This window comes from Seriola aureovittata, chromosome 21 (assembly GCF_021018895.1).
Source record: "Seriola aureovittata isolate HTS-2021-v1 ecotype China chromosome 21, ASM2101889v1, whole genome shotgun sequence".
Classification (NCBI taxonomy): Eukaryota; Metazoa; Chordata; class Actinopteri; order Carangiformes; family Carangidae; genus Seriola; species Seriola aureovittata.
Window position 1 is genome coordinate 22615871 of NC_079384.1, and position 12500 is coordinate 22628370.

Here is a 12500-nt window from a genome sequence, read left to right on the forward strand (position 1 = left end):
CCATCCAACAGTCTTTCTCTGCCCCTCGCATTCCCCATTGTCAGTTCCCATTTTCCATCATATTTAGTCCTGCAACCCACCACTCTTCCACACGTATTTTCCACTGCTCTCAACAGTTGTAACATACCTATTTTCTCTTCACCGTCCATCTCCACATTCACCACTAGCTCTTTTCTTATCTCGTCCCCCGTCGTCTTTTCTCTCTCTCCGCTCCTTATATCTGCTGCGTCCCGTCTCGCTCCATCTCTCGCCGCACTTGCGGATGCTCCCGCCGCTGCTACCGTCTCCGCCATTAACGCTCCTTTTCTCCCTCCACCGTCTTCTCTCGTCTTCCTCACCTCACTCCTCTCCGCTGCCTCCGTCCTTTCCTTCTCGATTCCAGCCGATCTTTCACCCGCCATAACTTTGTCCGTCGTTACTGTCATTGTCCCGTTCCGTTTCTCCATTGTTTTTGCCGTCGTCTTTTCCATTTCGTTTAATCAGTGCCGTAATGTCCTTCCTTTTTGTTATACTCCTCCCCTTTACAGCTCCCGCTGCTAGGGGAAAGAGCCTCCACCTTCTTAATTTCAACACTTGTTCTTTTTTGTTGTTTTAGAAATGTTTGTCTCGTTAAATTTGTCGCTCTTCTCTCGTCCTCTCCCTCCACACGTGCACACTCCGGAACCGGAAACTCGTGTTCAGAGTGGTATGGCCGTAAGCGAGAGGGAGCGCGACAAATACCCTCTTTAAACATGACGATCATGTCCTTCATGCACGAAGCTACGTGTTTATGTCTAGCGCAGGAGCCTTTCCTTTTCAGCGTTTGCTTGTTGCTTTGGCTCTCAACATGTCAACTTTGTAACATTTTAATACAAAAGTGTCTTTACATTGTGATCTGTGCTGTCCCGTCCCCAAAAGTGCAGCCAGGTGCAGAGTAACAGGTTGTTGAAGCAGGAGCAGCAGCGTCCTCTGCTGATTGCAAAGAGATGCCAAAAAGCTTACAGCACCTGGTATTCCCAGGCGGTCTCCCATCCAAGTACTAACCAGGCCCGACCCTGCTTGGCTTCCGAGATCGGACGAGATCGGGCGTGTTCAGAGTGGTATGGCCGTAAGCGAGAGGGAGCGCGACAAATACCCTCTTTAAACATGACGATCATGTCCTTCATGCACGAAGCTACGTGTTTATGTCTAGCACAGGAGCCTTTCCTTTTCAGCGTTTGCTTGTTGCTTTGGCTCTCAACATGTCAACTTTGTAACATTTTAATACAAAAGTGTCTTTACATTGTGATCTGTGCTGTCCCGTCCCCGAAAGTGCAGCCAGGTGCAGAGTAACAGGTTGTTGAAGCAGGAGCAGCAGCGTCCTCTGCTGATTGCAAAGAGATGCCAAAAAGCTTACAGCACCTGGTATTCCCAGGCGGTCTCCCATCCAAGTACTAACCAGGCCCGACCCTGCTTGGCTTCCGAGATCGGACGAGATCGGGCGTGTTCAGAGTGGTATGGCCGTAAGCGAGAGGGAGCGCGACAAATACCCTCTTTAAACATGACGATCATGTCCTTCATGCACGAAGCTACGTGTTTATGTCTAGCGCAGGAGCCTTTCCTTTTCAGCGTTTGCTTGTTGCTTTGGCTCTCAACATGTCAACTTTGTAACATTTTAATACAAAAGGGTCTTTACATTGTGATCTGTGCTGTCCCGTCCCCAAAAGTGCAGCCAGGTGCAGAGTAACAGGTTGTTGAAGCAGGAGCAGCAGCGTCCTCTGCTGATTGCAAAGAGATGCCAAAAAGCTTACAGCACCTGGTATTCCCAGGCGGTCTCCCATCCAAGTACTAACCAGGCCCGACCCTGCTTGGCTTCCGAGATCGGGCGTGTTCAGAGTGGTATGGCCGTAAGCGAGAGGGAGCGCGACAAATACCCTCTTTAAACATGACGATCATGTCCTTCATGCACGAAGCTACGTGTTTATGTCTAGCGCAGGAGCCTTTCCTTTTCAGCGTTTGCTTGTTGCTTTGGCTCTCAACATGTCAACTTTGTAACATTTTAATACAAAAGGGTCTTTACATTGTGATCTGTGCTGTCCCGTCCCCAAAAGTGCAGCCAGGTGCAGAGTAACAGGTTGTTGAAGCAGGAGCAGCAGCGTCCTCTGCTGATTGCAAAGAGATGCCAAAAAGCTTACAGCACCTGGTATTCCCAGGCGGTCTCCCATCCAAGTACTAACCAGGCCCGACCCTGCTTGGCTTCCGAGATCGGACGAGATCGGGCGTGTTCAGAGTGGTATGGCCGTAAGCGAGAGGGAGCGCGACAAATACCCTCTTTAAACATGACGATCATGTCCTTCATGCACGAAGCTACGTGTTTATGTCTAGCGCAGGAGCCTTTCCTTTTCAGCGTTTGCTTGTTGCTTTGGCTCTCAACATGTCAACTTTGTAACATTTTAATACAAAAGTGTCTTTACATTGTGATCTGTGCTGTCCCGTCCCCAAAAGTGCAGCCAGGTGCAGAGTAACAGGTTGTTGAAGCAGGAGCAGCAGCGTCCTCTGCTGATTGCAAAGAGATGCCAAAAAGCTTACAGCACCTGGTATTCCCAGGCGGTCTCCCATCCAAGTACTAACCAGGCCCGACCCAGCTTGGCTTCCGAGATCGGACGAGATCGGGCGTGTTCAGAGTGGTATGGCCGTAAGCGAGAGGGAGGGCGACAAATACCCTCTTTAAACATGACGATCATGTCCTTCATGCACGAAGCTACGTGTTTATGTCTAGCGCAGGAGCCTTTCCTTTTCAGCGTTTGCTTGTTGCTTTGGCTCTCAACATGTCAACTTTGTAACATTTTAATACAAAAGTGTCTTTACATTGTGATCTGTGCTGTCCCGTCCCCAAAAGTGCAGCCAGGTGCAGAGTAACAGGTTGTTGAAGCAGGAGCAGCAGCGTCCTCTGCTGATTGCAAAGAGATGCCAAAAAGCTTACAGCACCTGGTATTCCCAGGCGGTCTCCCATCCAAGTACTAACCAGGCCCGACCCTGCTTGGCTTCCGAGATCGGACGTGTTCAGAGTGGTATGGCCGTAAGCGAGAGGGAGCGCGACAAATACCCTCTTTAAACATGACGATCATGTCCTTCATGCACGAAGCTACGTGTTTATGTCTAGCGCAGGAGCCTTTCCTTTTCAGCGTTTGCTTGTTGCTTTGGCTCTCAACATGTCAACTTTGTAACATTTTAATACAAAAGTGTCTTTACATTGTGATCTGTGCTGTCCCGTCCCCAAAAGTGCAGCCAGGTGCAGAGTAACAGGTTGTTGAAGCAGGAGCAGCAGCGTCCTCTGCTGATTGCAAAGAGATGCCAAAAAGCTTACAGCACCTGGTATTCCCAGGCGGTCTCCCATCCAAGTACTAACCAGGCCCGACCCTGCTTGGCTTCCGAGATCGGACGAGATCGGGCGTGTTCAGAGTGGTATGGCAGTAAGCGAGAGGGAGCGCGACAAATACCCTCTTTAAACATGACGATCATGTCCTTCATGCACGAAGCTACGTGTTTATGTCTAGCGCAGGAGCCTTTCCTTTTCAGCGTTTGCTTGTTGCTTTGGCTCTCAACATGTCAACTTTGTAACATTTTAATACAAAAGTGTCTTTACATTGTGATCTGTGCTGTCCCGTCCCCAAAAGTGCAGCCAGGTGCAGAGTAACAGGTTGTTGAAGCAGGAGCAGCAGCGTCCTCTGCTGATTGCAAAGAGATGCCAAAAAGCTTACAGCACCTGGTATTCCCAGGCGGTCTCCCATCCAAGTACTAACCAGGCCCCACCCTGCTTGGCTTCCGAGATCGGACGAGATCGGGCGTGTTCAGAGTGGTATGGCCGTAAGCGAGAGGGAGCGCGACAAATACCCTCTTTAAACATGACGATCATGTCCTTCATGCACGAAGCTACGTGTTTATGTCTAGCGCAGGAGCCTTTCCTTTTCAGCGTTTGCTTGTTGCTTTGGCTCTCAACATGTCAACTTTGTAACATTTTAATACAAAAGTGTCTTTACATTGTGATCTGTGCTGTCCCCAAAAGTGCAGCCAGGTGCAGAGTAACAGGTTGTTGAAGCAGGAGCAGCAGCGTCCTCTGCTGATTGCAAAGAGATGCGAAAAAGCTTACAGCACCTGGTATTCCCAGGCGGTCTCCCATCCAAGTACTAACCAGGCCCCACCCTGCTTGGCTTCCGAGATCGGACGAGATCGGGCGTGTTCAGAGTGGTATGGCCGTAAGCGAGAGGGAGTGCGACAAATACCCTCTTTAAACATGACGATCATGTCCTTCATGCACGAAGCTACGTGTTTATGTCTAGCGCAGGAGCCTTTCCTTTTCAGCGTTTGCTTGTTGCTTTGGCTCTCAACATGTCAACTTTGTAACATTTTAATACAAAAGTGTCTTTACATTGTGATCTGTGCTGTCCCGTCCCCAAAAGTGCAGCCAGGTGCAGAGTAACAGGTTGTTGAAGCAGGAGCAGCAGCGTCCTCTGCTGATTGCAAAGAGATGCCAAAAAGCTTACAGCACCTGGTATTCCCAGGCGGTCTCCCATCCAAGTACTAACCAGGCCCGACCCTGCTTGGCTTCCGAGATCGGACGAGATCGGGCGTGTTCAGAGTGGTATGGCCGTAAGCGAGAGGGAGCGCGACAAATACCCTCTTTAAACATGACGATCATGTCCTTCATGCACGAAGCTACGTGTTTATGTCTAGCGCAGGAGCCTTTCCTTTTCAGCGTTTGCTTGTTGCTTTGGCTCTCAACATGTCAACTTTGTAACATTTTAATACAAAAGTGTCTTTACATTGTGATCTGTGCTGTCCCCAAAAGTGCAGCCAGGTGCAGAGTAACAGGTTGTTGAAGCAGGAGCAGCAGCGTCCTCTGCTGATTGCAAAGAGATGCGAAAAAGCTTACAGCACCTGGTATTCCCAGGGGTCTCCCATCCAAGTACTAACCAGGCCCGACCCTGCTTGGCTTCCGAGATCGGACGAGATCGGGCGTGTTCAGAGTGGTATGGCCGTAAGCGAGAGGGAGCGCGACAAATACCCTCTTTAAACATGACGATCATGTCCTTCATGCACGAAGCTACGTGTTTATGTCTAGCGCAGGAGCCTTTCCTTTTCAGCGTTTGCTTGTTGCTTTGGCTCTCAACATGTCAACTTTGTAACATTTTAATACAAAAGTGTCTTTACATTGTGATCTGTGCTGTCCCGTCCCCGAAAGTGCAGCCAGGTGCAGAGTAACAGGTTGTTGAAGCAGGAGCAGCAGCGTCCTCTGCTGATTGCAAAGAGATGCCAAAAAGCTTACAGCACCTGGTATTCCCAGGCGGTCTCCCATCCAAGTACTAACCAGGCCCGACCCTGCTTGGCTTCCGAGATCGGACGAGATCGGGCGTGTTCAGAGTGGTATGGCCGTAAGCGAGAGGGAGCGCGACAAATACCCTCTTTAAACATGACGATCATGTCCTTCATGCACGAAGCTACGTGTTTATGTCTAGCGCAGGAGCCTTTCCTTTTCAGCGTTTGCTTGTTGCTTTGGCTCTCAACATGTCAACTTTGTAACATTTTAATACAAAAGGGTCTTTACATTGTGATCTGTGCTGTCCCGTCCCCGAAAGTGCAGCCAGGTGCAGAGTAACAGGTTGTTGAAGCAGGAGCAGCAGCGTCCTCTGCTGATTGCAAAGAGATGCCAAAAAGCTTACAGCACCTGGTATTCCCAGGCGGTCTCCCATCCAAGTACTAACCAGGCCCGACCCTGCTTGGCTTCCGAGATCGGACGAGATCGGGCGTGTTCAGAGTGGTATGGCCGTAAGCGAGAGGGAGCGCGACAAATACCCTCTTTAAACATGACGATCATGTCCTTCATGCACGAAGCTACGTGTTTATGTCTAGCGCAGGAGCCTTTCCTTTTCAGCGTTTGCTTGTTGCTTTGGCTCTCAACATGTCAACTTTGTAACATTTTAATACAAAAGGGTCTTTACATTGTGATCTGTGCTGTCCCGTCCCCAAAAGTGCAGCCAGGTGCAGAGTAACAGGTTGTTGAAGCAGGAGCAGCAGCGTCCTCTGCTGATTGCAAAGAGATGCCAAAAAGCTTACAGCACCTGGTATTCCCAGGCGGTCTCCCATCCAAGTACTAACCAGGCCCGACCCTGCTTGGCTTCCGAGATCGGACGAGATCGGGCGTGTTCAGAGTGGTATGGCCGTAAGCGAGAGGGAGCGCGACAAATACCCTCTTTAAACATGACGATCATGTCCTTCATGCACGAAGCTACGTGTTTATGTCTAGCGCAGGAGCCTTTCCTTTTCAGCGTTTGCTTGTTGCTTTGGCTCTCAACATGTCAACTTTGTAACATTTTAATACAAAAGTGTCACTACATTGTGATCTGTGCTGTCCCGTCCCCAAAAGTGCAGCCAGGTGCAGAGTAACAGGTTGTTGAAGCAGGAGCAGCAGCGTCCTCTGCTGATTGCAAAGAGATGCCAAAAAGCTTACAGCACCTGGTATTCCCAGGCGGTCTCCCATCCAAGTACTAACCAGGCCCGACCCTGCTTGGCTTCCGAGATCGGACGAGATCGGGCGTGTTTTTTTTTTTTTATCTTTTATTATCAAAAAATATAGCACAATCTGTATTTACAATACAATCCATTTGACAGGACATACATTTATCAAACATGACATTACACACCCTCTAAGTGTATAAATAAATCCCCCTCCTTTACCATAAAGAAACCGTAGCCTTAATAACACTACGATCAAAAAAAAAATAATAATAATAATAATAAAAATAATAATAATAATAAAAAAAAAAAATAAAAAAATAAAAAAAAAAAAAAAATAAACAAAAAATAAAATAAAATCAATAAATAAATCAATCAATCAATAAATCAATAAATAAAGTAAACAAGAACTCAATCCATACTTTCCCATGACTCACCTATCAAAGCACAGACTCTAAAAGAAAACACTATAACATAAACCACAAGTTTCCCTCATTCCCTCCCTTCATTAAAGTGTTGTGTCTTGTGAAATGTTTATCAAAAGTGTCCTTGTTTGCCCTATAAATTGTTCTAATATGTGCCTTGAGTGTGTTTTGAAAAAGTTTCTTTACATTGACTGTTTTTTGTTCAAATAGTTTGTAATTCCTATTTATCCATATTGTTTTTCTTGCCAGCGCTAGGATTGTGTTGATCAGTGTGTTATTCTTATTTGGATGTGTTCCTGTAATTCCAAATAACCAAGTCCATAACCAGTCCGTATTGTTGTGTATTTTTAAATTGCAATGTTCCTGTAAGATTGATTTTATATATAACTGTAACTGCTTTGCTTCTATGCATGTTTGAAATATGTGTTCAATGTCCTCTGGTTCTTGTCTGCATATTGTGCAATTCCTCGAGTATTTCTGTTTGTTGATTTGGTGCAAGATGATTCCCGTGTATATCCTTCTGTGTCGAATGTTAAAGTCCAGGTTTCTTGTCATGCCGTCTATTAGTGGTATGTCTATATTTGTCCATATTTTTTTAATTTCTTTGAAGGGGTATTGTTTTTCCCAGGTATGTTCTGCAGTAGGTGTCCTTTTGATTTTCTCTACCAGCAACCTGTACCATGTCTTCGTTTGGACATTTTCTAGTCTTTTTCTGTTGTCCTTTTCTATGTATTCCAGTTGGGGAAGAGCAGCTCCAATACCTTTTTTATTCTCTTTTAGCAAACCTCGCCACGCAGGGTCGAGGGTTTGTTCAAATTTCTCTTTCAGTTTTCTTATGCTTTCTTTTCTATACATTATTTTTCTCTCTCTCATTTTTTTGCATATCAATTCAACATTAAAATCTCCTCTCTCATCAATCACTTGACCCACCCTCGTTAGCCCAGCCTCTCTCATCGGACCGCTGATCAGAACTCTCCCCTCATATATAAAGAAGAGACTGTTCAAGAAAGGTAATTGCAGCACATGCTCTTTATTACTGCACTTGGGCCAGAGGTGGGGCAGAATCTTTCCCCAAGCCTCAAGTACCTCCTGGTAGAAGCCAGGCAGGCCATTCCTGACTTTTCTGGGGAGGAGCGAGCACAGATTGTATGCATCTTTCTCCCCGTACTCGGCCAGGTAGCTGGCCAACCAGTCCTCCCAGGGGTACTGCCGGTCCGGATCTAGAAAATTTCTGATAATTTTAACCCTGAATGCATCTTTTTTTGCACCTATGTCAATTAATCCTAAGCCCCCCTCCTTTTTATTAGCAATTAACACTCTGTGAGCTATCGAATTTCCCTTTCCCCTCCAAAGGAAGGAGGAGATTGCTGCTGTCAGCGATTTAAGTGCCCATTGCGGCAGCTCACAGGTTCCCATTAAATGATTAATTTTTGACAGTATCAGAGCATTAACTACAATTACCTTTCCTTTCAGTGTTAAACCTCTTGCTCTCCACAAGTTTAAAATCCCTTGCAATTTCCCTATCATTTCCCTCCACCCTCTGTCCCTAGCCTCACCCTCATTCTCTCCTATATATACTCCTAATATTTTCCTACACCCATTGTTTACCCTAAATCCCCATTTATTTACGTAGTTATTCACCCTTCCAAGTTGACCTATTTCAGATTTGGTTATGTTTATTTTTGCTCCTGATGCTTTGCTGTAAGTTTTGAAATGTTCCATGATTTTGTCTATGCATTTACCTGATTTGACTGTTATTGTAATGTCATCCGCGTATTGAGTTATTTTAATAGTACTGTTTTTGGGTGTTTGTATTCCTGTTATTTCTTTATCTTTAATTATCGCTTGAGCTAGTGGCTCTGCCACTATGCTATATAGCAGGCCTGACAGCGGACATCCTTGCCTCACCGATCTTCTAATTTGAATACTGTCTGTTATCATTCCATTGCATTTTATTACACTTTTGGCGTTTTTGTACAATAACTGTATCCAATTTATAAACCCATTCCCGTATCCAAATTCCCCTAATACTTTGTAGAGAAACTGGTGTTCTACTCTGTCAAATGCCTTTTCAAGGTCTATTGTTAGCAGAAGCCCCCCCTGTGCTGTCATTCCTCTTACTGTATCTCTTATTGTAGCAATTGAATCTTGGATGTTTCTACTGGGTATGCTGTAGGCCTGATTTATACTAATTATTTGATTTAATGTCTGTTTTATTCTATTGGCCAAGGTTTTGGTGAGTATCTTGTAATCTGTATTTAGCAGGCTTATTGGTCTATAGTTGGATATTATGTTTCTTTCTCCTTTATTCTTATAAATTACTGTAATCATACCTGTAGTGAAAGATTTTGGTGTTTTTTGTTGTTCTTGCATTGTATGGTAGAGGTCGAGCAGCAGGGGGGCCAGCTGTTCCTTAAACCTGATGTAAAATTCTGCTGTTAAGCCATCAGATCCTGGACTTTTATTCTTGTTTAAGTTGTCTATTGTCACTTCTATTTCTTTTAATGTTAATTTGCTGTCACACCATTCTTTATCCTCCATGTTAATTTTTTTGTCTACATATGATAATATTTTTTCTGTTTTTTCATTGTTGCTTCCTTCTTCTTTGAATAAATTCGTATAGTATTCTTTAATAATTTCTAGTATCTCTATTCTATCTGTGTGTATGTTATTGCTTCTATCTTTCAATTCTTCTATTATAGTTTTATTCTGTTTTTGCTTTTCCATCCCCAGAAAAAAAGCTGTGCACTTCTCCCCATCTACCAGATTTTGAAATCTACTCCTAACTGCAGCCCCTTTACATCTTTCCCTTTCTATATTATTTAATTGATTTTTATATAATTCATACTTTTCACAGCTTCTATTTCTTTGGTTATCTATTAATATCAGTTCTTCTTCTAGTTGCTTTCTGATATTCTGTTCTTCTTGTTTTTCTTTCCATTTTTTCTCTTTGCTATAATTGATACTTGCTTTTTTGATTCTTTCTTTTATATTGTCCCATCTTTCTATATAATTATTATCTATTTGCATTTCTGTTCTAGCGTAACTAAGTAAGTTTTTGATTTTTTTTGACATATGCCGGGTCCATCAGGAGGCTGGAGTTGAGGCACCAGGTGCCTCCTCCCTTGATCCCCCCTACCGAGTCCAGCAGACACTCCAGAGTTGCATGATCACTCCATGTATTAAATTTGTACGTTGTTTTGTTAATTTTCTTAATCACTTCTGGGGCCGCTAAACATAAGTCTAGTCTTGATTGTCTTAATGTACCCTTTACCACCTGTCTTCTTGAGAATGTTCTTTTTAAAGGATTCTGTATTCTCCATATATCCATCAAGTTATAATTGTTCATCAATTCATATAATGCTGTTCTACTGCTGTCATTTTTATATACATTATTTACAGATATATCCGATTTTGTTAACACTGTATTAAAGTCCCCAACTATTAAAGTTTTGTTATTTACCCATCTTCCTATTTTATTAAACATCTCTTTCCTTTCTTTTTCACAATTACTGGCATATACATTGATTATTCTAAAGGTACTATTATTTACTATGATATCTATAATTAATATTCTACCTTCATTATCCTTATATATTAGTTTACTATTTTCTATCATATTAGTATTTATTATAGTAGCTATTCCACATGATTTATTAGTTCCATTATTATAATATATTTCCCCTTTATTTATCTTTGTTGCTGCTTTTAAGCTGTCCTCATCCCATCTTGTCTCCTGGAGACATAGGACATCGCAGGCTGGATTACTTAATATATTTTTCATCCTGCCACAAGTGCGGAGACCATTGATGTTCAGGGAGTGCAGCAGCAACATTGTAACAAAAAAATGTTTTTTAAACACCTAGTTTATTCATCGTTCTTTTTTCTTTCTTCCTTTTCTTAGTTCTAGCGGCTATAGTAGAGGTGTGCTGCTTCCTGATGCTCTGGATGGTGGCGACGTCCATCTCAGAGTCACCGTCTGATTCCCCCTGCTGAGTCGGGGAGGTCGAAGCCGGCGCTCTGGGGGGTGCGGCTGCCGCCTGCTGCAGATCGCTCAGAGTCTCCCCCACGTCCATCGATTCCAGGGCAATGGACGGCTCCGGCCCCTCTGCGAGCCCGTTTCCGCCCTTGCCCTTTCCTCTCTCTCGGGGACCAGAGTTTACACTCAGCCCGTCTCTGCTCTCGACCAGCTTTGTGGCCAGGCTCTGTGCGGCTTTTGCGAGGCTTGTAGCCCTCCGCTGGGGGAGACCCTCTCTGTCAGCCGCTTCCACGGTGCCGCTGCCCCCCTCACCGGCCTCTTCTCCTTCCTCCTCCTCCTCACTCATGTCCTCCGCCTCTGTTGACGGTGCCTCCGATCCGGACCCCGCCACAACATCAGACTCACTGTAATTACAGCTACATTCCTCCATCAGGTTGCAGCACACCTCACATTTTTTAATCTTTTTTTGTTGGCTGCTGCACTCCCTCGCATAATGTCCCTGGACTCCGCACTTGTGACAGGAGAACTCCGGACAATCTCTCAGGATGTGCCCCGGCTGGAGGCACATCCTGCAAACTTTTGCTTGTCTGTCATGTATCACACGGAAGTATTCAGGTCCCATTACTGTTTCAAACCGCGCTGAATACGGTAACGATTGCACCTTGTCATTAAATTTAACTTTTAAAAACATCGTCCCGTCCGCTACTTGTGTGCCCGGCCACATCCTCCTTCTAATAGCGGATGCAGCCGATACACCCCATCCCTCAAGCTTTTGCATGATTTCATCGTCTGTGATATACGCAGGTAAGTTTAGAAAGGAAACCATTAACTCATCGTTACAAAGGTTTTTAACTAAAATGCTTGTGTTACCTATTTTGAAACCGTCTAGGAGCCGCTCCTTCCCCTTGGCATGAGACATAGTTATCTCATACGTCCTGGCACCGGTCGCTCTGCAGGCAATAAGCCCCCCACACAGAGCTCGGATGGCTCTCATGAGTTCCAGCACCGGGACCTCGTCTTGTCCGGTCACTTCCAGGCTCGCTGTTAATTCTCGATCGTATATATTCCCAACTGCCTGCTTTGTTGTTCCTTGTCGCTGCTGTCTCTCACCGACTGCTCCAGTCTCTCTCTCCTCTCCGCCGCTCGCCTCTCGCTCGCCCGCCGCTGCTGCTTTCTCTCTCTCTCCCGCCGCTGCTCTCTCCCTCTCCGCTGCCGCTCTCGGAGCTCCATGGAGTCGCGGCGTGGTCCGATCTCCATCTCCGCTCTCCCTCACGGCTCCTCCGGTCTCGCTCCTAAGTCCTCTGCCCGTTGTAGCTGTCAGTGCTGCTCGCCGCTCTCTCTCCTCTCTCTCTCCTCTCGCCGGCGCCGTCATCGCTGAATCAGCTGTTCCCGTGCTCTCTTCGCTACTTTTTTTTTTCAAACTCTTTCTTCTAACTCTCTGTTCTTTTGTTTCAACTACTTCCCACTCATTCACTTCTTTCTCCGCTACATCTTGACTTGTTTTATGTCCGTAATCCATTTCCGTCATCAATGAGCCATTTCCCGCTTCCGTCACCATTAAATCCGTCAGAGAAAACATGAAAAAAAAACTCAAATAAGCCTCCCCCGAACAGTAAAACTGCCGG

General features: G+C 45.3%; 12 non-coding genes and 2 pseudogenes across 12 annotated transcripts; all 14 read right to left on the bottom strand.

The window, feature by feature from the left end:
* Nucleotides 1–974: 974 nt before the first annotated feature.
* On the bottom strand, nucleotides 975–1093 carry LOC130163045 (5S ribosomal RNA). The gene has a single exon (XR_008826363.1). It is a non-coding gene; the product is annotated as a 5S ribosomal RNA (ribosomal RNA).
* Nucleotides 1094–1368: 275 nt separating this feature from the next.
* On the bottom strand, nucleotides 1369–1487 carry LOC130163046 (5S ribosomal RNA). Its single transcript, XR_008826364.1, has one exon. It is a non-coding gene; the product is annotated as a 5S ribosomal RNA (ribosomal RNA).
* A 275-nt stretch (nucleotides 1488–1762) lies between these two features.
* On the bottom strand, nucleotides 1763–1871 carry LOC130163016 (5S ribosomal RNA; annotated as a pseudogene).
* Nucleotides 1872–2146: 275 nt separating this feature from the next.
* On the bottom strand, nucleotides 2147–2265 carry LOC130163048 (5S ribosomal RNA). The gene has a single exon (XR_008826365.1). It is a non-coding gene; the product is annotated as a 5S ribosomal RNA (ribosomal RNA).
* Nucleotides 2266–2540: 275 nt separating this feature from the next.
* LOC130163077 (5S ribosomal RNA) lies at nucleotides 2541–2659 on the bottom strand. Its single transcript, XR_008826393.1, has one exon. It is a non-coding gene; the product is annotated as a 5S ribosomal RNA (ribosomal RNA).
* Nucleotides 2660–2934: 275 nt separating this feature from the next.
* On the bottom strand, nucleotides 2935–3043 carry LOC130163020 (5S ribosomal RNA; annotated as a pseudogene).
* A 275-nt stretch (nucleotides 3044–3318) lies between these two features.
* On the bottom strand, nucleotides 3319–3437 carry LOC130163078 (5S ribosomal RNA). The gene has a single exon (XR_008826394.1). It is a non-coding gene; the product is annotated as a 5S ribosomal RNA (ribosomal RNA).
* A 275-nt stretch (nucleotides 3438–3712) lies between these two features.
* LOC130163064 (5S ribosomal RNA) lies at nucleotides 3713–3831 on the bottom strand. Its single transcript, XR_008826380.1, has one exon. It is a non-coding gene; the product is annotated as a 5S ribosomal RNA (ribosomal RNA).
* Nucleotides 3832–4101: 270 nt separating this feature from the next.
* On the bottom strand, nucleotides 4102–4220 carry LOC130163066 (5S ribosomal RNA). Its single transcript, XR_008826382.1, has one exon. It is a non-coding gene; the product is annotated as a 5S ribosomal RNA (ribosomal RNA).
* A 275-nt stretch (nucleotides 4221–4495) lies between these two features.
* LOC130163049 (5S ribosomal RNA) lies at nucleotides 4496–4614 on the bottom strand. Its single transcript, XR_008826366.1, has one exon. It is a non-coding gene; the product is annotated as a 5S ribosomal RNA (ribosomal RNA).
* A 270-nt stretch (nucleotides 4615–4884) lies between these two features.
* On the bottom strand, nucleotides 4885–5002 carry LOC130163081 (5S ribosomal RNA). The gene has a single exon (XR_008826396.1). It is a non-coding gene; the product is annotated as a 5S ribosomal RNA (ribosomal RNA).
* Nucleotides 5003–5277: 275 nt separating this feature from the next.
* LOC130163050 (5S ribosomal RNA) lies at nucleotides 5278–5396 on the bottom strand. The gene has a single exon (XR_008826367.1). It is a non-coding gene; the product is annotated as a 5S ribosomal RNA (ribosomal RNA).
* A 275-nt stretch (nucleotides 5397–5671) lies between these two features.
* On the bottom strand, nucleotides 5672–5790 carry LOC130163051 (5S ribosomal RNA). The gene has a single exon (XR_008826368.1). It is a non-coding gene; the product is annotated as a 5S ribosomal RNA (ribosomal RNA).
* A 275-nt stretch (nucleotides 5791–6065) lies between these two features.
* Nucleotides 6066–6184, bottom strand: LOC130163052 (5S ribosomal RNA). The gene has a single exon (XR_008826369.1). It is a non-coding gene; the product is annotated as a 5S ribosomal RNA (ribosomal RNA).
* Nucleotides 6185–12500: the final 6316 nt, after the last annotated feature.